The sequence below is a fragment of the Trachypithecus francoisi genome, unplaced genomic scaffold (assembly GCF_009764315.1).
Source record: "Trachypithecus francoisi isolate TF-2019V2 unplaced genomic scaffold, Tfra_2.0 Lachesis_group2, whole genome shotgun sequence".
NCBI classification, from domain to species: Eukaryota; Metazoa; Chordata; class Mammalia; order Primates; family Cercopithecidae; genus Trachypithecus; species Trachypithecus francoisi.
This window is the reverse complement of record NW_022681465.1, coordinates 144,853,304-144,876,102: the sequence shown is the minus strand read 5'-3', so window position 1 is coordinate 144,876,102 and position 22,799 is coordinate 144,853,304. Positions and strand designations below refer to the sequence as shown.

The following is a 22,799-nucleotide window of genomic DNA, read 5'->3' as shown; positions in this document are numbered from 1 at the left end:
TCATCTAGGTTTTAAGCCCCGCATGCAAAAAGCAAAGTTTTCTCCTTCCCCTCATCCCCCATCCCCCAAAAAGCAAAGTTAAAATCTTAGAAAGACATTTACTTTGGTCTATAGCATTAATTTTCTGAAAAACAAATTTAGAAATTACTGAATTTTCAGGTTGTAAAAAAGAGCCATCATTTCTCTTTGCCCTAAGAAAAATATGGTCCTTCAAGTGTTGGCAAGCCTCTTATGGAAAATCACCAGGGCTGCACAATGAGTCAGTGTCAGTGGAAGTCATGAAACGGGAAAAAAATGTTGAACACTGGCAGCACTGTGCTCACTCCAGAAAATAGAAATAATGCCTCTCTTCATCTACAACATTATTTTCTTTGACTTTCTAGTTGCATCTGGTATGAAAGGGAACTATTTATAACACAAAGATTATTTGTGCCATATTATCAAGTTAATATACAGGAAGGGCACTGAATTTTCTTTCTTACCCAACCAATAATTTGAAAGGGTGTACTTAGCAGATAGTTATAGGCTGTAAGAAGAAAGGGGTGTCTGCTGTTAAATTAAAACTAATTGAGGAAAATAAGCTTATCTGTCATATCTTATTACCACAGATAATAACTATGGTAGAGCAAAATGTTTATTATCATGATGTTTATATAATATTGTAATTAACAAAGGAATTATACTGAAGCACAGTGTATCATTTATCTTCATCGCTTTTGTGCCAAAAGAGACAGACACAGTAGTCTCTTCATGCCACAGATAAAGAAGATGTTAAATATGACCAGCAATCCAAGGCAGAATCTGAAATACCAGCCAGGTATCTTTAATTCCTGATTAATATTCCAGTTTTTTACTTAAAATAAGCCACTTTTGCATTTTTCAAAGGCTTTACAGAAATTTCTGAAGGCAAGAAGGGGATTATATTTAGAATTCTTATCTGCCTGTGTACATGTTCCATCTCTGATAACAAAATCCCCTAAGATAGAAGTAAAAACATGCAGGTATAACACATGAACGCGTAAGTTGTGACTAGTATAGTTATGAGCTGACAACTAGACCTAGACTGAGAATGACCCTAGTTTAGGGCCTGAGCTTATAATGCTAGAGTTGTGGGTCATTGTTTGAACTCCTGTTGGCCCTGGTCCCTTTCTTTCTGTAGGGTGGCTAGCAGAGTGAGCACTTGGTACAGACATTCAAATGACCAAGGTAAACCAGTGGTTTGATCATCCAATAAAGTTACCAGAAAGGTAAAACATACTCTCTGGGCCTGCTGACTGCTCCCGTACTCCAGTTAGCAAAGCCTGAGAAGAATAAGGAACGAGTCTAAAGAGTCATTCTTAAAGGAACGGGATAAGCATTTGCTGCAATCTTCAATCACTTGCACTCTTGCAGGTGAGGGTACTAATTAAAGTTAACAATGAGTTTTTAATGCCTGCTGTTACCTTGGGCTTGTTAGAGGATATAACATTTATGATGTACAGTAGAGCTAGATCTTTCAAGGGGGTGATTTGTAAGTACATAATATAGATGACAATGTATCAAGTCAAAATTGCCTTGTGGAAAACTGCATATGAAAACCTAATAAACATGTTTCAAAACATTCAATATTGCCAAATTTGCTTCCCCTATTGAAACACACTGCGTTTCCCCCACCCTAATTGAACACTGCAAACTACCGTAGGGAGCTTGCATCTGAGACATGTTGCATTGGGGGGGAAAAAAAAGAAAAGAAAAGTAGCTTTAAAGCCTAGAATCATACTCTGTATGGAGATACGTTCCTGCCTGAGAGAACAGGAAATTCTACCAAGGTTCCTACACTCACTTAGAGGCATGTATTCATTGCATGAAATGGCAATCGGAAGAGTCTGCAATATTTTAATTGCTCATTCATTTGTTCTCTTTTTCATTTCCAAGCTGCCATTCACACAATCTTGATTTCTGTTTCTCTGATCCTTCCTATCCTCCAACCTGTTCCTTAGCAGAGCACAAAAATGTGAATTTGCAAACATTAAATACTCCCTTGGTATGATTCCACTGTAGCACACCAAGCAGACATCTTCAATCAATCACAACATGACTTTCCTCCCATGAGACTCAGATTGGACTTCATAGTCCTATCCCAACACAATCCTCCAGGCAACCACTACCAGTTGACCAGGACAGATCCTCTGACATGCCATATGACATTTTTTAAACCACTTAGGACCTTTATTTTTTATCTTTAGTTACCTTTGTGACTAAAAAAAACACACACACACACACACACACACACACACACACACATTAGATGAGATACTCTCTAGACCTTTTTCTGAAATTCTGTGATTTTATTATCTTTTAGATTATAGCAAAGATCAACAAACCAAGCCCTGCTGATCAAATCTATGCTGCCATCAGTTTTTGTACAGCCTTGGAGCTAAAAATGAATTTTACATTTTTAAAACATTGGAAAAATCCAAAGAATACTATTTCGTGACATATAAATATAAAATTAAAATTTGAGTGTCCATAATAATACTTTATTGGAAAACAGTCATGCTCATTTATTTTCATATTCTCTATGGCTACTTTCCCACTATAATGGCAGAGTTAAGTAGTTGTATCAGACACCATATATCCCAGAAACCTAAAATAGTTACTAATTGATTCTTTACAGAAAAAGTTGAAACCAGAATATGGTGAGAAAATTGTGGATTGAATGCCAGGTCAAAAGAAATGTTGTTTAACACAGAGGTGTAAAGGATTATGAGGCAAAAGCAAGTGAAATAACATGAATATTTGTCAAAGAGTCATCCAATGGCACACTTCTAAAATGTGAATTTCATTATAACATTTTTATTATTTTGTTATAAAATGTTTTATAAGAGAGAAGTTCCAAACATAAAAATAAAAAGGAACCAGGCCTTTACGGGGGCCATAAAGAGAATCCGACATAAATGTTACAGGTTTCATGTTAGAGGCTAAGGTGAAATGTAAATTCAAGGTGAAATTTGTCAGTTATTTCATAACCCAGTTAAGATGTAAATTCAACAAATACTCTGCTTGGGAAAGATGCATTGCGTTCCATTTTTCAAATTGTTCAGTTTACTGATTAAAATATTTTTACATTTACAAAAAGCAACTAACGTAACTTCCATACTCTTCTATTTCATAAGCTGAAATAAGTCTCTTCTTCCCTCACAGGGATGGTGGAAAGAATCTTTAAGAAAAATGCTCTAAGTCAAAGTATAATTTTTGGTATTTATGTTTAATATTAGGATAATAATTCTTTTTAAAATTGCTTAATCATATGCTTACTCATGCTTTTACAAGTCTGTTGATTCAATAAATGATGCAAACTTAATTGTGCTTCTGATTAAGTCTGATGTATGCAAAATGAAAATTGCTTATTTAATATCAACTGTCAATATGAGTTCACATTTAACTAGGTTGGAACCTATTTACATTCAAAATCGTTTCAAACTAACCTTTTCTTGTGTTAAAAAGTTTTGGAGCTGTTAATACTCCATATATACAAAGAAACATAGTTATCATTAGTTGATACATAATTTGCAATTTCTCTAACTCCCATTAATATTTGGGTAACTTTCAGTTCCTATTACTGGAAAAAAAAAAAACGACTGAGAGAGAAGAAAACAACAATTGAGCAGGAGTATAAACATATTGAGTGTCTAGAAAGAAGAGATATTAAAATCACATAATTAATTAAGATAAACAATGTCTTCTGCAGAAAATTTCATCTAACTTTCTGTGGTTGGAAGATGGCTTTCAATAATGATAGAAGTTGGAAATAGACCACATTTATGAAATGCCTAAAACACAAATAAAAATAGGAAAACTGAGTTAATTCAGACATTTTTCAAACTCCTAATTAGTAGCATATGGGTAGCTTGGGTGGTGAAAGTCACATAAAAACGTCCATTATAGAATCTAGATTACCAATGTGTTGCATAATTTAAATAAGGCCATAAGTGGTCAACTTGCCCGAGTTAATTGGATCTACTCTAATATACAATATAGCACCCAAAACAATTCAAAAATAGAGAAATTTCTGGAATAATTCTAATATAACATGCTCTAATGGTGTCATATTAACCCAGATTTCAGTATGGTCCTCGATACCATCTCCTACATTTCTTAATTGTATAATTTAACCCCAGTGAACCCTACATTCTGCATTAGTACATGGGAGAAATTATTTACTTCATAGATTTCTGCGAAGATTAAATTCACATAGTAGACAAGCAATAAATGTTTGTAATATTCCCATAATTTTGTAGTTTTGTTTAGAGACTGCAAAAGAGTGTCAATGCTAATTAATCATGAAAAAATAAGATCTGCATACTTTTTATACTTAAAAAGAAGTTATAAATTTTCTAATATTATATACTGATGTAAATACACATATATTGTAGTTCACATTATTTAAAATTGTAGTTTCATGAGTACATTCTGTTAAATGCCATGCCTTCATTGAAATGTTCTTTCTTATCGCCTGGACTATCCAGATCCATGGAAATTTTATAACTGTCATTGTGTTTTTATTTTAGCAATAAAGATGCACTTTTGTTTCACAAGAACTGGAAATAAAACATTGTTCCAATAAGAAGGAACTTTTAAAGTTGGGGGAAAATATAGCAGTAAGTAAAGTACTTGTTTCATATCTGTTGAAGAAATGATCCAATTATTCTGTATGGTAAGAAAGCCAGGAATTGAAAGCAAAAAGCCAGACATCTAAGTGTATTTTCACTTGAAATCATTAGGACCATAAGCAGTACTCATATTTAAATAAACTAGAAATGTTAGCTGTTTGAACCACAGAAGTCACCATTTGCATGGGAAAAACAGTGACTCTGATTTAGGGGCACCACACTTCAAATGCCAGTTTAGATTTGTTAACTTCAATAAATTACAACTTAACTGAATCTCAGTTTTCTTACCTTTTAAGTGTGGACAGTAATAGGTACCTGGAATCACAGCTGTTTCAGGATTCAGTTAGTTCATGTAAGGTGTTTTTTAAAGAGTAAGTGCTCACCAAAATGAAGCTATTATTACTACACAACCATTCCCTTTCACCAGTGGAGAAAGTTTCAAATGGATTACAAACGCTATATTCTTGTCACTAAGCATTCCTCAACTATCAGTGCAAATGCAAATTTAACAAAACAAACCAGCCAACTGTTTTCAAGTGAAAGGAAAGGAAGGGGGAAACCATCCTGATAACTTGAGCATAACATGTCCAGGTAGGAAAATGCAGATCCCTTCAAAATAATCTCCCCTATGTTCCAGGTATTTAACAGTTGATCTAAGAAACACAAAGTCTTACTATTCTGTGTCCCAGTTCTTTAAGACTTTGAGAAATAAAAGAACCCCAAAGAAGTTTAAGAAATCAATAAATGGTTGTGTCCAAAATATAGATAATGTATCAGATATTGTAGTAGGGGACTAACAACCCAGGTTTTCCCAGACTGAAAAGTCCACATGTTGATAACTCTCTCAATCTCTCAATCTTAGGCAAACCAAGACAGTCACCTTGAGCATAAGTCATAAGATATGTTCCATGGTCATAGAATAGAAGCACGAGTAGAGTCTGGGGAAACTACAGAGCCTAGCTTTATTTGACAGATGGAAAGTCAGAGTCTAGGTATGAGCTAATGATATCCCCACAGGTACAGAGCTAACCCTAAGAAGCATTCCAGGTGACACATGAACTCCACTCTTCTAATTCCAGATTTCCAAGCTCATACGGGATAAATAATGTTGTAGTAGAAAAAAAAGCCTGACTCTTACACCAGATTACCTGGGCTTCTATCCTGTGACTCTGGACAAGTGATCTGACCTTTAAGCCTCAGTATTTTTCACTGAATATTGGTATTGTTAGCATCGAATGACAGGGAGCAAATAAAGTGTTGAGCTCCATGCCTAACACATAAAAAACATGAAATAAATATTTGTTATTATTATTGATAGTTTTCATCTATTTCTCCTCTTTACTCTCCTCATTATTAATATAATCATCATTATTATTATTTGCTACTTACAGCAAGGAGGCACAACCTAGCATAATAAGACCCTTCCTTGGATTTTCACTAAAATCATGTCGACTTTAGGAACATCAAAGAATAAGTGTTTCATGCTTGGAATTTTCTTAAAATAAGTCATTGAAATTGTATCACTCTGAGCTGAACAATTTACAGACCCTTTTTGAAAAGATGCCTCTTTAACTATGACAAATGCATGCAAATTGCTTTAGTAATTCAGCTTCAGGGTACTCCACTAGGTTCTTCTAAAAGACTCCTTTCAAAATGCTCGATCTTTACTACCATTCTCTACATCTTGAGCCATTTTGTATAGAGGCCTAACTATTAAGAGCACTCACCAAAGGATGGCCATCCTGAAATAAAGAGGAAGTATATTTGAAATGATTACATATTCAAATGTATGTAACAGGGTGTGCAACAGCGTGTGCAGAACAAAATTTGGATTGAGAAATAATACTTCGTAAATATACCCAGTATTCAGAAGATTAGGCCTTTCTCTCTTTCTTTCTTTCTTTCTTTCTTTCTTTCTTTCTTTCTTTCTTTCTCCTCCTTCTCCTCCTTCTTCTTCTTCTTCCTCTTCTTCCTCTTCTTCTTCTTCTTTTTTTTTTTTTTGACAGGGTCTTGCTCTGTCATCCAACACCCAGGCTGCAGTGCAGTGGTATAATAGAAGCTCACTGCACCCTCGAACTTCTGGACTCAAGCAATCCTCCCACCTCAGTCTTCTGAGTAGCTGGGAGTACAGGTGTGTGCAGCTACAATTTATTTGTGTATTTGGTAGAGACAGGGTATTCCTATGTTGTCCAAACTGTTGTCCCAGGTCTTGAACTCCTGGGCTCAAGTGATCCTCCTGCCTCAGCCTCCCAAAGTGTTGGGATTTAGAGGCATGAGCCACCATGCTTGGCCTGGCCCTGCTTTGGAATCCAAAAGAGCAAAATCCAGAATTTCTCTTTCTTTCATTCCACTTTTATAGTTCAATATTTTCATTTGTTAAAAATGTAAAAAATGTAAGTCACTTTCATACTCAGGAATGTACAAAATGATAAGTTCAACAGGATTTTAGAAAACTAAAATAGTGCAGGTGTCTCTGAAGACTAACAGCACTCTTTCTTGGATGTGCATCAAATAGAGATGTGATTTGTGGAGCAAAGTACAGCATTTTACCCTTAATTTCATGGATACTTTCCTGGTTTGACTTGTACCCTAGATTGTTTCATATTTGCCTTTTCTAAGCTTCTCAATGAAATGACCTTCCAAAATAGAAAAACTCACAACTCTGGAGAAAATATCTACTTACAGCATGGATAGACCAGACTGAGAAACAGTTTGCGTGTAAGCAGGGTAATTTTTAAAGGGAAAAAAAACACTATTCCTAGAATTTCCTAACTTTAGAAACAAGATTTCAGAATAATACACATCAAATGAAACTTAATCTTCACACTACACCTGAAAAATGTATATTGATATATTTATGGATTTTAAAATATGTCTCTAGGTAATTTGTTAAAAGAAATATAATGTAATCAGATGCATTCTCCATTGTCAGAGCACAACTCCTTGTCATTCTGTTAATTTCCGGGTCATGCGTAAGGCCAGCGCATTGCAAAGACATCCTTATTACAAAAAAAAGGAAAAGAAAAAAGAAGGAAGGTGAAAATGGTAGAATGAGTGCTTATTAGTTTGTTATCTAGGTAAATATCAAGTTCACTGCCTAGTCCCCTTCATGCTCCTGAGTCTCAATGTAGATATATATGTATATGCTGGTGTATGACTCTATAGGGTGTGTGTGTACATGTGTGTTGGTAGTGAAGGGCTAGGAAGGGAACCAGAGACCTAAGCAGTCAAATTGATTTGTTTATAGGCGAATAACATCACTTCCCCTTCGCTTTCTATATCAACATTATCTGATCTCTCATCAGAATGAGGTAAACTGGATTGCTAGCAAGACGGCCGAATAGGAACAGCTCTGGCCTGCAGCTCCCAGTGAGATGGATGCAGAAGGTGGGTGATTCCTGCATTTCCAACTGAGGTACCCAGTTCATCTCACTGGGACTGGTTGGACAGTGAGCGCAGCCCACGGAGGGCAAGCCAAAGCAGGGTGAGGCGTCATCTCACCCTGGAAGCACAAGGCATTAGGGAATTTTCTCCCCTACTCAAAGGAAGTCATAAGGTACTGAGCCTGAGAAACTGTGCACTCCAGCCCAGATACTGTGCCTTTCTCATGGTCTTCGCAACCTGCAGACTGGGAAAGTCCCTCCGGTGCCTATCCCACCAGGGCCCTGGGTTTCGAGCACAAAACTCAGTGGCCATTTGGGCAGACACCAAACTAGCTGCAGGAGTTTTTTTTGTTGTTTTTTGTTTTCCATACCTCACTGGTGCCTGGAACGCCAGGGAGACAGAACGGTTCACTCCCCTGGAAAGGGGTCTGAAGCCAGGGAGCCAAGTGGTCTGGCTGGGTGGGGGTCTGGCTGGGTGGGGGTCTGGCTGGGTGGGTCCCACCCCCACTGCGCCCAGCAAACTAAGATCCACTGGCTTGAAATTCTCGCTGCCAGCACAGCAGCAGTCTGAGATCCACCTGGGACACGGGAGCTTGGTGAGGGAGAGGCGTGCGCCATTGCTGAGACTTGAGTAGGCGGTTTTACCCTCACAGTGTAAACAAAGCCACCAGGAAGTTCAAACTGCGTGGAGCTCACCGCAACTCAGCAAGGCTACTGTGACCAGACTGCCAGATTTCTACTCTGTGGGCAGGGCATCTCTGAAAAAAAGGCAGCAGCCGCAGTCAAGGACTTACAGATAAAACCCCCCATCTCCCTGGGACAGAGCACCGGGGGGAAGGGGCGGCTGTGGGAGCCGCTTCAGCAGACTTAAACGTCCCTTCCTGACGGCTCTGAAGAGAGCAGCTGACCTCCCAGAACAGCTTTCGAGCTCTGCTAAGGTCTGCTCAAGTGGGTCCCTGACCCCCTTGTATCCTGACTGGGAGACACCTCCCACTAGGGGCAGACAGACACCTCATACAGGAGAGCTTTGGCTGGCGTCTGGCTGGTGCCCCTCTGAGATGAAGCTTCCAGAGGGAAGAACAGGCAGCAATCTTTGTTGTTCTGCAGCTTCTGTTGGTGATACGCAGGCAAACAGGGTCTGGAGTGGACCTCCAGCAAACTCCAGCAGACCTGCAGCAGAGGGGCTGACTGTTAGAAGGAAAACTAACAAACAGGAATAGCATGTCCACTCAGAGACCCCATCTGAAGGTCATAAACATCAAAGACCAAAGGTAGATAAATCCACAAAGATGGGGAGAAACCAGTGCAAAAATGTGGAAAATTCCAAAAACCAGAACATCTCTTCTTCTCCAAAGGATCATAACTCCTCACCAACAAGGAAACAAAACTGGACAGAGGGGGAGTTTGATGAATTGACAGAAATAGGCTTCAGAAGGTGGGTAATAAGAAACTCCTCCGAGCTAAAAAAAAAAAAAAAAAAAAAAAGCATGTTCTAAACCAGTGCAAGGAAGCTAAAAACCTTGAAAAATGGTGAGACAAATTGCTAACTAGGATAACCAGTTTAGAGAACATAAATGACCTGATGGAGCTGAAAAACACAGCACAAGAACTTTGTGAAGCATACACAAGTATCAATAGCAGAATTGACCAAGTGGAAGAAAGGATATCAGAGACTGAAGATCAACTTAATGAAATAAACCAAGAAGATAAGATAAGAAAAAAACAAGAATAAAAAGGAGCAACCAAAGTATCTAAGAAATATGGGACTACGCCGGGCGCGGTGGCTCAACCCTGTAATCCCAGCACTTTGGGAGGCCGAAATGGATGGATCACGAGGTCAGGAGATTGAGACCATCCTGGCTAACACAGTGAAACCCCGTCTCTACTAAAAAATACAAAAAAACTAGCCGGGCGAGGTGGCGGGTGCCTGTAGTCCCAGCTACTCGGGAGGCTGAGGCAGGAGAAAGGCATGAACCGAGGAGGTGGAGCTTGCAGTGAGCTGAGATCTGGCCACTACACTCCAGCCTGGGCGACAGAGCAAGACTGTCTCAAAAAAAAAAAAAAAAGAAAAGAAATATGGGACTATGTGAAAAGACCAAATCTACATTTGATTGGTGTACTGAAAGTGACAGGGACAATGGAAACAAGTTGGAAAACACTCTTCAGGATAATATCCAGGAGAACTTCCCCAACCTAGGAAGACAGGCCAACATTCAAATTCAGGAAACACAGAGAACACCACAAAGATACACTTCAAGAAGAGCAATCCCAACATACATCATCATCAGACTCACCAAGGTTGAAATGAATGAAAAAATGTTAAGGGCAGCCAGAAAAAAGGCTGGATTACCCACAAAGGGAAGCCCATCAGACTAACAGCAGATTTCTCTGCAGAAACCCTACAAGCCAGAAGAGAGTGGGGGCCAATATTCAACATTCTTAAAGAAAAGAATTTTCAACCCAGAATTTCATATCCAGCCAAACTAAGCTTTGTGAGTGAAGAAGAAATAAAATCCTTGACAGACAAGCAAATGCTAAGAGATTTTGTTACCACCAGGCCTGCCTTACAAGAGTTCCTGAAGGAAGCACTAGACACGGAAAGCAACAACCAGTACCAGCCACTGCAAAAACATGCCAAATTATAAAGACCATCAAAACTATGAAGAAACTGTATCAACTAACGGGCAAAATAACCACCTAGCATCATAATGACAGGATCAAATTCATACCTAAAAGTATTAAACTTAAATGTAAATGGGCTAAATCCCCCAATTAAAAGACACAGACTAGCAAATTGGATAAAGGCTCAAGATGCATCAGTGTGCTCTATTCAGCAGACCCATTTCATACGCAGACAAAATAGGCTCAAAATAAAGGGATAGAGGAATATTTACCAGCAATTGGAAAGCAAAAACAAAAGCAGAAATTACAATCCTAATGTCTGATTAAACAGAGTTTAAACCAACAAAGATCAAAAGAGACAAAGAAGGGCATTACATAATGGTAAAAGTATCAATGAAACAAGAAGAGCTAACTATCCTAAATGTATATGCACCCAATACAGGAGCACCCAGATTCATAAAGCAAGTTCTTAGAGACCTAAATAGAGACTTAGACTCCCACACAATAATAGTGGGAAACTTTAACACCCCACTGTCAATATTAGACAGATCAATGAGACAGAAAATTAACAAGGATACTCAGGACTTGAACTCAGCTCTGGACCAAGCGGACCTAATAGACATCTACAGAACTCTCCACCCCAAATCAACAGAATATACATTCTTCTCAGCACCACATCACACTTATTCTAAAATTGACCATATAATTGGAAGTAAAACACTCCTCAGCAAATGCAAAAGAAGAGAAATCATAACAAACAGTCTCTCAGACCACAGTGCAATCAAATTAGAACTTGGGATTAAGAAACTCACTCAAAACCACACAACTACATGGAAACTGAACAACCTGTTCCTGAATGACTACTGGGTAAATAACGAAATGAAGGCAGAAATAAAGATGTTCTTTGAAACCAATGAGAACAAAGACACAACATACCAGAATCTCTGTGACACATTTAAAGCAGTGTGTAGAGGGAAATTTATAGCACTAAATGCCCACAAGAGAAAGCAGAAAATATCTAAAATTGATCCCCTAACATCACAATTAAAAGAACTAGAGAAGCAAGCGCAAACAAATTCAAAAGCTAGCAGAAGGCAAGAAATAACTAAGATCAGAGCAGAACTGAAGGATATAGAGACATGAAAACTCCTTCGAAAAAGTCAATGAATCTAGGACTGGTTTTTTGAAAAAATTAACAAAATAGATAGAACTCTAGCCAGAATAACAAAGAAGAAAAGAGAGAAGAATCAAATAGACACAATAAAAAATGATAAAGGGGAGATCACCACTAATCCCACAGAAACTACCATCAGAGAATACTATAAACATCTCTATGCAAATAAACTAGAAAATCTAGAAGAAATTGATAAATTCCTAGACACATACACCCTCCCAAGTCTAAACCAGGAAGAAGTCGAATCCCTGAGTAGACCAATAGCAAGTTCTGAAATTGAGGCAGTAATTAATAGCCTACCAACCAGAAAAAGTCCAGGACCAGAGAGATTCATAGCAGAATTCTACCAGAGGTACAAAGAGGGGCTGGTACCATTCCTGCTGAAACTATTCCAAACAACAGAAAAAGAGGGAATCCTCCCTAATTCATTTTATGAGGCTGGCATAATCCTGATACTGAAACGTGGCAGAGATACAACAATAAAAGAAAATTTCAGGCCAATATCCCTGATGAACGTCAATGCGAAAATCCTGAATAAAATACTGGCAAACTGAATCCAGCAGCCCATCAGAAAGCTTATCCACCATAACCAAAATATATAGACCAATGGAACAGAACAGAGGCCTCAGAAATAACACCACACATCTACAACCATCAGCTCTTTGACAAACGTGAAAAAAACAAGAAATGGGGAAAAGATTCCCTATTTAATAAATGGTGCTAGGAAAACTAGCTAGGCACGTGTAGAAAGCCGAAACTGGATCCTTTCATTACACCTTATACAAAAATTAACTCGAGGTGGATTAAAGACTTAAGTGTGTGACCTAAAACCATAAAACCCTAGAAGAATACCCAGGCAGTATCATTCAGGACATAGGCATGGGCAAAGACTTCATGACTAAAACACAAAAAGCAATGGCAACAAAAGCCAAAATTGAGAAATGGGATCTCATTAAACTAAAGAGCTTCTGCACACCAAAAGAAACTATCATCAGAGTGAGCAGGCAAACTACAGAATGGGAGAAAATTTTTGCAATCTACCCATCTGTCAAAGGGCTAATATCCAGAATCTACAAAGGTCTTAAACAAATTTAAAAGAAAAACACAAACAATCCCAACAAAAATTGTGCAAAACATTTGAACAGGCACTCCTCAAAAGATGACATTTTTGCAGCCAACAGATACATTAAAAAATGCTCATCATCCTGGTCATCAGAGAAATGCAAATCAAAACCACAGTGAGATACTATCTCATGCCAGTTAGGATGGCAATCATTAAAAAGTCAGGAAACAACAGATACAGGAGAGGATGTAGGAAAGGTTTTACACCGTTGGTGGGAGTGTAAATTAGTTCAACCATTGTGGAAGACAGTATGGTGATTCCTCAAGGATCTAGAACTAGAAATACCATTTGACCCAGTCATCCCATTACTGAGTATATACCCAAAGGATTATAAGTCATGCTGCTATAAAGACACATGCACATGTATGTTTTTTGTGGCACTATTCACAATAGCAAAGACTTGGAAACAACCCAAATGTTCATCAATGATAGACTGGATTAAGAAAATGTGGTACATACACACCATGGAATACTATGCAGCCATAAAAGAGGATGGGGTCACGTCCTTTGCAGGGACATGGATGCAGTTGGAAACCATCATTCTCAGCAAACTATTGCATGAACAGAAAACCAAGCTCCACATGTTCTTACTCATAGGTGAGAATTGAACAATGAGAACCCATGGACACAGGGTGGGAAACATCACACACTGGGTCCTGTCAGGGGGTGGGGGTGCTGGGGGAAGGATACCATTAGGAGAAATACCTAATGTAAATGACGAGGTGATGTGTGCAGCAAATCAACATGGCACATGTATACCTACAAAACAAACCCGCACATTGTGCACATGTACCCTAGAACTTAAAGTATACTTAAAAAAAAAAAAAAAAGCTTATCCACCACAATCAAGTTGGCTTCATACCTGGGGTGCCAGGCTGGTTCAACATGCACAAATCAATAAACGTAATCCATCACATAAACAGAACCAATGACAAAAACCACAGGATTATCTTAATAGATGCAGAAAAGGCCTTTGACAAAATTCAACACCCATTCTTGCTAAAAACTCTCAATAAACTAGGTATCGATGGAACATATCTCAAAATAATAAGAGTTATTTATGACAACCCCACAGCCAACATTATATGGAATGGGCAGAAACTGGAAGCATTCCCTTTGAAAACCGGCACAAAACAAGGATGCCCTCTCTCACCACTCCTATTCAACATAGTATTGGAAGTTCTGGCCAGGGCAATCAGGCAACAGAAAGAAATAAAATGTATTCAAATAGGAAAATAAGAAGTCAAATTGTCTCCGTTTGCAGAAGACATGATTGTATATTTAGAAAATTTCATTGTTTCAGCCCAAATCTCCTGGCTGATAAGCAACTTCAGCAAAATCTCAGGATACAAAATCAATGTGCAAAAATCACAAGCATTCCTGTACACCAATAACAGACAAACAGAGAGCCAATGAGTGAACTCCCATTCACAATTGCTACTAAGAGATTAAAATACCTAGGAATACAACTTACAAGGGATGTGAAGGACCTCTTCAAGGAGAACTACAAACCACTGCTCAAGGAAATAAGAGAGGACACAAACAAATGGAAAAACACTCCCTGTTCATGGGTAGGAAGAATCAGTATCGTGAAAATGGCCATACTCCCCAAAGTAATTTACAGATTCAGTGATACCCTCATCAAGCTACCATTGACTTTCTTCCCAGAATTGGAAAAAACTACTTTAAGTTTCATATGGAACAAAAAAAGAGCCCGCATAGCCAAGACAATCCTAAGCAAAAAGAACAAAGCTGGAGGAATCACACTACCTGACTTCAAACTATGCTACGAGGCTACAGTAACCAAAACAGCATGGTACTGGTACCAAAACAGATATATAGACAAATGGAACAGAACAGAGACCTCAGAAATAACACCACACATCTACAACCATCTGATTTTTGACAAACCTGACAAAAACAAGAAATGGGGAAAGGATTCCCTATTTAATATATCCTGTTGGGAAAACTGGCCAGCCGTATGCAGAAAACTGAAACTGTACCCCTTTCTGACACCCTACACAAAAATTAATGCAAGATGGATTAAAGACTTAAACATAAGACCTAAAAACCATAAAAACCCTAGAAGAAAACCTAGGCAATACCATTCAGGACATAGGCATGGGCAAAGACTTCATGACTAAAACACCAAAAGCAATGGCAACAAAAGCCAAAATTGACAAATGGGATCTTATTAAACTACAGAGCTTCTGCTCAGCAAAAGAAACTATCATTAGAATGAGCAGGCAACCTACAGAATGGCAGAAAGCTTCTGCAATCTATCATCCATCTGACAGAGGACTAATATCCAGAATCTACAAAGAAGTTAAACAAATTTACAAGAAAAAAGCAAACAACTTCATCAAAAAGTGGGCAAAGACTATGAACAAATACCTCTCAAAATAAGACATTTATGCAGCCAACAAACATATGAAAAAATGCTCATCATCACTGGTCATTAGAGAAATGCAAATCAAAACCACCATGAGATATCATATTATGGTCAGTTAGAATGGTGATCATTAAAAAGTCAGGAAACAACAGATGCTGGAGGGGATGTGGAGAAATAGGAACACCTTTACACTGTTGGAGTGTAAATTAGTTCAACCATTGTGGAAGACAGTGTGGCGATTCCCCAATAATCTAGAACTATAAATACCATTTGACCCAGCAATCCCATTACTGGGTATATACCCAAAAGATGATAAATTATTCTACTATAAAGACACATGTAAACGTGTTTATTGCAGCACTATTCATAGTAGCAAAGACTTGGAAGCCACCAAATGTCCATCAGTGATAGATTGGATAAAGAAAATGTAGCACATATACACCATGGAATACTATGCAGCCATAAAAAAGAATGAGTTCATGTCCTTTGCAGGGACATGGATGAAGCTGGGAATCATCATTCTCAGCAAACTAGCTCAGGAACAGAAAACCTAACACCACATGTTCTCACTAATAAGTGGGAGTTGAACAATGAGAACACATGGACACAGGGAGGGAAACATCACACACTGGGACCCGTCAAGGGTGGGGGTTAGGGGAGGGACAGCATTAGGAGAAATACCTAATGTAGATGATGGGTTGATGGGTGCAGCAAACCAACATGGCACGTGTATACCTATATAACAAAACTGCACGTTTTGCACATGTACCCCAGAACTTAAAGTATAATTTAAAAAAGAAAAGGAAATTTAAAAATAGATAAATAAATAAAATAAAATTACCATATAACCCAGCAATTCCACTTTGGGTATATATACCCAAATGAATTGAAAGCAGGAACCTGAAGAGATATTTGTAAGTAATGCTCGTAGAAGCATCCTTCTCAATAGCCAAAAGTTAGAAGTAATCCAACTGTCTATTAGTGAATAAATGAATAAACAAAATATGATGTATACATGCAATTAAATAGTACTCAGTCTTTAAAAAGGAAAGAAATTCTGGCACATGCAACAACATGAGTGAACTGTGAAGACACTATAATAAATGAAATCAGTAAGTCACAAAGTACAAATACTGTATGATTCCACTTATATGAGGTACCTAGAGTAGTCAAATTCACAGAGATAGCAAGTGAAATACAGGTTTCCAGGGGTTGGAAGGAGGAGGGAATGGGAAAATTATCTTTTAGTAGGTACAGAGTTTCAGTTTTGCAAGATGAAGAGTTCTGTGAATGGATGGTCATGGTCATAACACAAGGATATGAACGTACCTAGTGCCACCAAACTGTACGCTAAAAAATGGTTAAGATAATAAATGTTATATTATATGTAAAAAAGAAAAAGAATGAGGTAAACTAAAAATGTAGAAAACAAAGTCAAGATTTGAGTGTCTGATTTCTGATAGAATTTGTTTAAGAATTAAACCATTTATATATTTTGAGCTGTCATTTATAGAACATTTGGTGGAGTACTCTGAATAACTGACATAAGATAGACAAGGTTCATATGTCCTGTTCTAAAACAACTTTATAGAAATGTTATCTTTTTAAGACTATTTTTAATCATCATATTTATGATATAGAAAATGGATTAAAATTGTATTACATACACACATACACATGCACACACCACACACATGTCATACAGAGTGGAAGCTTATAGTATAGTAAAACTGATATTGGCTTTGCAGCAAACCAGACCTGGAAGTTTGGGAAACTTCCCTAAACCATTTGTTTCTATTTTCGGTCCTGAAAACAGAAGATAGCAGCACATGATTTATGGTTTTCCCATGCATATTATATAAAGAGACATCTAGGATACTGCCCTGGCTGTTTTCTGTGCATAAAGTGCCTGCCTCCTCCATAACCTGTCTATGCTAAAACTCCTTGGTTTTCTTGAACATACCTAACTTTCTCTTGCCTACACAGCTTTGTTCATGCTGTTCCCTCTGGCTGGAAGACTCTCATCCCCTTCTCTTTGCACAACTAACTTGTACGCTATTTTTAAGACCAAGTTTGAATACTTTTTTTGATGACACCTTTGCTGACATCCCTACACTAGAGTGGCTACTTCATTCATGTGCTCACAAAGCACCCTCACTTCTGCTATCATGAACTTGTTACCCTGTATTAGAATTGTCAGGTTTTCAGTTGATAATAATCTCCTTAAAATAAGAATCCATATTGTTTAATGTCATAGGTATGACTTTCAGCAGTGATCTTTCAAAACAGTCAGTGCTGATGAGGGTGCAGTGAGATAAACACTTCCACACTTTTTGTACAAAAGATAGGCATGTGGTAATAACATTAATAAACTTATTGGGTACCCGCACTGCTCAAGGCATTACACTAAGTGCTTTCATGCATCATCTCATTTAATCATTCCAATGCTTTTCAGGAGTATGTACTTTACTAGTATCCGTATATTATTGTACAGTTTAAGAAACAAAAACTCTCAGGGTCTAAATGACTTGCACGAGTGTATGAAGCTTTAGGTGGTGAATGAGGAAATAAACTTGGGTCTATTTGATGCTAACACTGTTTTTGCTCAACAACAATGCTCTACTATGCAAGTTTTATGGGGAGCAATTAAATTATTCACACCTCAATGCAGTTGAGTAAATGAGTACACACACACACATATTAGAAACCATAACTCATATCCACTTTCCTTCTCTTTCTCAGGTAATAATATTTTTCTAATAATCATGTAATAGGGAATATTTTAATACTATCTCTAGTTTTTCTTTGCAGCTGTAGAAATAAAATGTCCCCATTACTGCCTAGGGTTGTTTCCCTCTCTATCAATTAAATGATGTCAGACTCACAGGGGTGAGTAGTAGGGAAGGCAGCGTGATGTGTACTGTGAGCTCACTAGAATGCTTGCTCCTCAAGAGCAAGGATTGGTTTATTTATCTTTGTACCTCCAGTTCCAAGCATGGTGCCATCCCCACTGTAGACAAATGATCAAAACTGTGGGAATGGGTTATTAAACAGATAATGAACTTGAGGTTACAGAATTTGTAAAGGCTGTTTAGAAACTGTAAATTCCAATCATTCAATGAAATTGGAAAATAAAATGGATGATCTCTGTCAAGATAATATCTAAAGACAAACATTCTGTGGGAGGTTATTACATGTACTCTCTCAATGTGATGATATTTGTAGAAGTGAATAAAGCAGGTAAAACTGAATATTGAGTTGGATTCAGCAATTACCAGATAACTTCTTAAATATGAGACATTGTGCTAGGACCTGATTATTTTATTATAATTAAGGAGAATTATCTTTTTGTAATGATAATTCATCTTTTTAGTAACAGTAATTTGCATATCCAGTCAGCAGAAAATAAGGCTTTGTCATATGTAAAGAGGGCAGAGTAATCTTACTAAAACTCAACTCTAATGAGGTCTATTTTCCTGCTAACACATCTAAAAGGCTTCCTGTTGCTGCTATGATTTGAACGGTAAACTTTTTCACAGAAGACCTGGTTTTTCAACATCTTTCCGTCATCACTACACTCCCTACACTACAATCCAACTAACCTTCTAATAATTCTCCCCAAATATTCTGCTTTTTATGCCTGTATTCTCAACAACTAAAATGCCCTCCTTTCTGTCTAGTGACACTCCATTCATCTTTCAAGACACAGATCAAATGTTCCTGAGGCTTCTGGCTCTTTGAGGCAGAGATAGCCGATGTGGTCAGTGCTTTGCCAGGGCTCCCAGCCAGGCATCAGACAATCTCAGGCTGTAGTTTCTGCCTCTATCTAAACCAAAAAATCCTCAGGTCCAGTAACAGTTTCCAACTTTTTTTTGTTCCCTTTAAACATAGCTCTGTAAACGGTCTGTTTACTTCATCAGTGAATGGTTACTGCTTTGCAGTATAAGGTATCTTCTCTGTATTTCCTTCCTAAATTACTCAATGAAAAGGATGATGGAAATAATAAACATGTAATTATGTTAGCAATTTATTTAATGTGCCAAATACTGGATTCAGTGCTGTATATATAATGGTGGACAAGAGAGATGTTCTTATTCTCATGGCAGCTGTACTCAATGAGGAGAAACACAGCAAAATTGTTACACAAGCAAAATAATGATAGCTAATGAGTGATATGATGGAAGAAATTAAGGTGTACAGTGGAGAATGGAGGAAGTGGTGAGGAAACAACATCAGAAGAGTTGAGGGGAGGTCTTCCTGAGCAGGAGAAATATGAGCAGACAGCTGAATGAGGAAGAGTTCAGAACTGCTTTCGTGCGTAAGTAAGAGCCACTCAAATGCCCTGGAGAAGCTTAGTGTGATCTGCAAAGAGCGGAAAGCTGGTGGGCTGGAGTGGAGAGAACAGATGAATACTGATCATAGATAAAGGTGGACAGAGTGACAGGGATTGGACAGTATCAGGCCCTGTCTAATTGCAGTGGAACCCAGCATACAGTTTTAAGCCACCAATAATATAGCTGAAACTGCATGGCATTCAAACTTGTGTTGTAAGCCATTATTTACTTTTTTAATTGTAAAAAAATTTGTGGATCTGTCTGGACAAGACTTTCTCACTGGCTTAGTCTTTACTTCATTCCCCTCTCCACTGGGGGGCTCCAGAGATTATTGCAAAAATGCAGTCTAGTCTCCCAAGCACCCTTCTTGTGGCAGTCTGCATTTCCTCAAGAGCTAGCTAGCTATGTTTAAGATGGGAAAACCAACAAGAGAGCATGAACAACTGAATAAATAAAAGATAAAAACACAGTCAGCTCTGTCAAACAGTTCTGCATTTGACAGCATGAATATGAGGTAAAATAAGAATCACTATTTTTCTTTAGAACCTGTGGTATGTCATGCCTTTACATGAACAAATACATTATGACTGACTAGTTTTATTTTAAGCCAAAGTGACTATTCCAACAGAAGAAAGATTTAGAAAATAGACATGAGAGGTATTTGGGCATAACCTAGTGGCCTGCTTATTAAAATGACCATAACAGTTGTCAGTTTCTGAGTGTTTACTCTGTGTTGCCTAGCACTGTGTTAAGTGCAATAAAAATATACATACAATTTCATTTAATCCTTCATTAATACTGGCTGATAGACATGACCATTGTTTCCTTTACTGAAAATGGAAAACTGAGGTTTAGGGCGTTTAAGTGACTTGTCCAACGTCTCAGATATATTATTGGTGGAGCTGGCATTTGGATGAAAGAATGCTTGACTCCAAAGCCCTCCACATGCCAACCAGAACACCAAATTAAAGAGTTTTCCATAGACTTCAGTTCAAGTCTCACATCACTTTCTTGCAGTTTCAATTTCCTTGACTGTTATTTCCCCAGGGGAAGAAAAGACACTACAGACCCAACAAATTTGTAGTGCATCTCCAATGCCATGAAGATAATCAAAATGTTTTCTCAAGTCCCAGGTGTTATACAAAGGCAATGTTTTTTGTTGCTGTTTTTTTTTTTTTTTTTTGATTTTTGCCTAAAAAGAAAACCCTCTTCCAAAAAATGAATTCCTTAAAAATTCTATTTTTTTTTTCCTAAACTTGGTTGTGTTTAGCCCTCTTTTGCCACTTGCCCCTAATTGCACACCAAATGTTCATTCATAGCATCTAATCCTCTCTCAGGGTTTTTGTAAGGCTTTGGCAACAACAGAAGGTGGTAGGGCAATAGCACGGGGGGTATGTTTTTACCCAGCTCTGCCACCATCACATTGTGCAGCTTAGGGCAAACCTCTTCATCTGGACCCCAAATTTAAAGTAAACAAGTGAGTTAGAGAGAGTTAACGATTATTCCAATTTTTAAAATACTGGGGTAGTGTGTAGCCCATGACTAGGATGAGAGGAAGAAGAGGAAAAGGGCTAGATGAGAATAGTGTTATCTTGTAGTATTCGTTTAATTGAATCTATTATGGGGCTCTTGACCGTAAGGCGACCACTAGCACTCCAACAAGTTCAGCAGATATTTCAGGTGCATCAGACACTATACTAGGATCAAGTCCCAAAAATGTTAAACAAAACCAATATGATTCCTTCACTCTGTGGAACTTTACATCTCCATAGATCAAACAATGGAAATCTGAAATAGACATGTCAGCCACAGACCCATTTGTTTGACCACCTTTTGTTTCACATTTTAAAATTTTGTCCATGTTTAAAAATAAGGAAGATTTATTCCAAAAGTTCTTGTTTCCAGCTTCTCTTGAAAAATCTAAATATTTGGCAATGCTGAGCCGGCATTCTCACATGTCAAGGAAAGGTGGAGCTGAAGAGAAACTGTCCTCACCTCACCCCCAGAATAGACCCACACTCTCCATCGACCCCGCCCATCGTCACCATGTCATAGGCAAGCTATGTGCCCATTCTGCCCAGGTTTAGGTGTGTGTGACTCTTGGATTAGAGATGGAAACAATAAATTATTTCAATCCTGTTGATTATTACAAAGAGCTGTATGGGAAGCTGCCATGGACAAGAACAGAGAAACTTCCAGCACTACGGTCTTCATCTCTGCCCCGTCCAGATCCCACTTCCACCCGCAGAGAGCAAGGGCAACAAAGGTGCCTGGGAAATTTGGGGGCTGGGAGACAGGCGACATGGGCCTACCAAAGGTTCTCTCCACTAACTGTTATGCTACACTGGACAAGTATTGTCTGTCTTTGTGCCTCAATTCCCTCTGCAATAAAACGGAAAAAAAAAAAAATCTACCAGACCACAGTGCTTTAAGGATCTTTCCTGTTGGGATCTTGTAAAATTCCCACCACTGTCTTGGTCTCCCGTCATAACCCCAAGGGAAGTCTTAATGGCAATCTTGCCTCTTCCCTTCTAAGATCAGCAGGCTCCGACCCGCCACCCCCATGTCCACCACCGTGGCGACACAGGCCGCGTCTCTTCAGGGGAACCCAAGCCTGGCCCCGGAGTTGGGGAGGCATCCTCCTGCGATGTGGAGAGTAATAGCACCCCCACTTCCCCCGCTGGATATTACGATACACATCACAGGGGGGGCAAGGCACCCCCCTGAGAAAGAGGGATTAATAGCACCCCCCTCTCCACGCCTGGCTATTAGGATCCACACGGCACGGGGGTGAGCCACCTCCCGCCATACGGGGGGTAATAGCCCCGCCCTCTCCACCCCTGGCTATTAGGCTCCACATCACAGAAGGGTGAGGCACTCCCCGCGATATGGAGAATAATAGCATCCCCCTCTCCCACACCTGGCTATTACTATCCACATCGCAGGTCGGTGAGGCACACCCCTGCGATACGGGGAGTAATAGCATCACCCTCGCCCGCCCCGGCTGTTACGATCCACTATGCAGAGGGGTGAGGCACCCCCTTGCGATAGGGGGAGTAATAGGACGCCCTCTCCTCCACTGGCTGTTACGATCCACATCGCAGGGGGCTGAGGCAACT

The 22,799-nt window shown here is 38.7% G+C and overlaps 1 long non-coding RNA gene across 1 annotated transcript in view; it reads right to left on the bottom strand.

Moving 5' to 3' along the window:
* Positions 1 to 311: 311 nt before the first annotated feature.
* Positions 312 to 22,799, bottom strand: part of LOC117064586 — a 30,354-nt gene continuing 7,866 nt past the window's right edge. Inside the window, exons 2-3 of the long non-coding RNA XR_004429543.1 lie at positions 5,683 to 5,922; positions 312 to 2,237 (exon numbers count right to left, since the gene is read on the bottom strand). This is a non-coding gene — a long non-coding RNA (uncharacterized LOC117064586). The remainder of the gene's footprint in view (positions 2,238 to 5,682; positions 5,923 to 22,799) is intronic.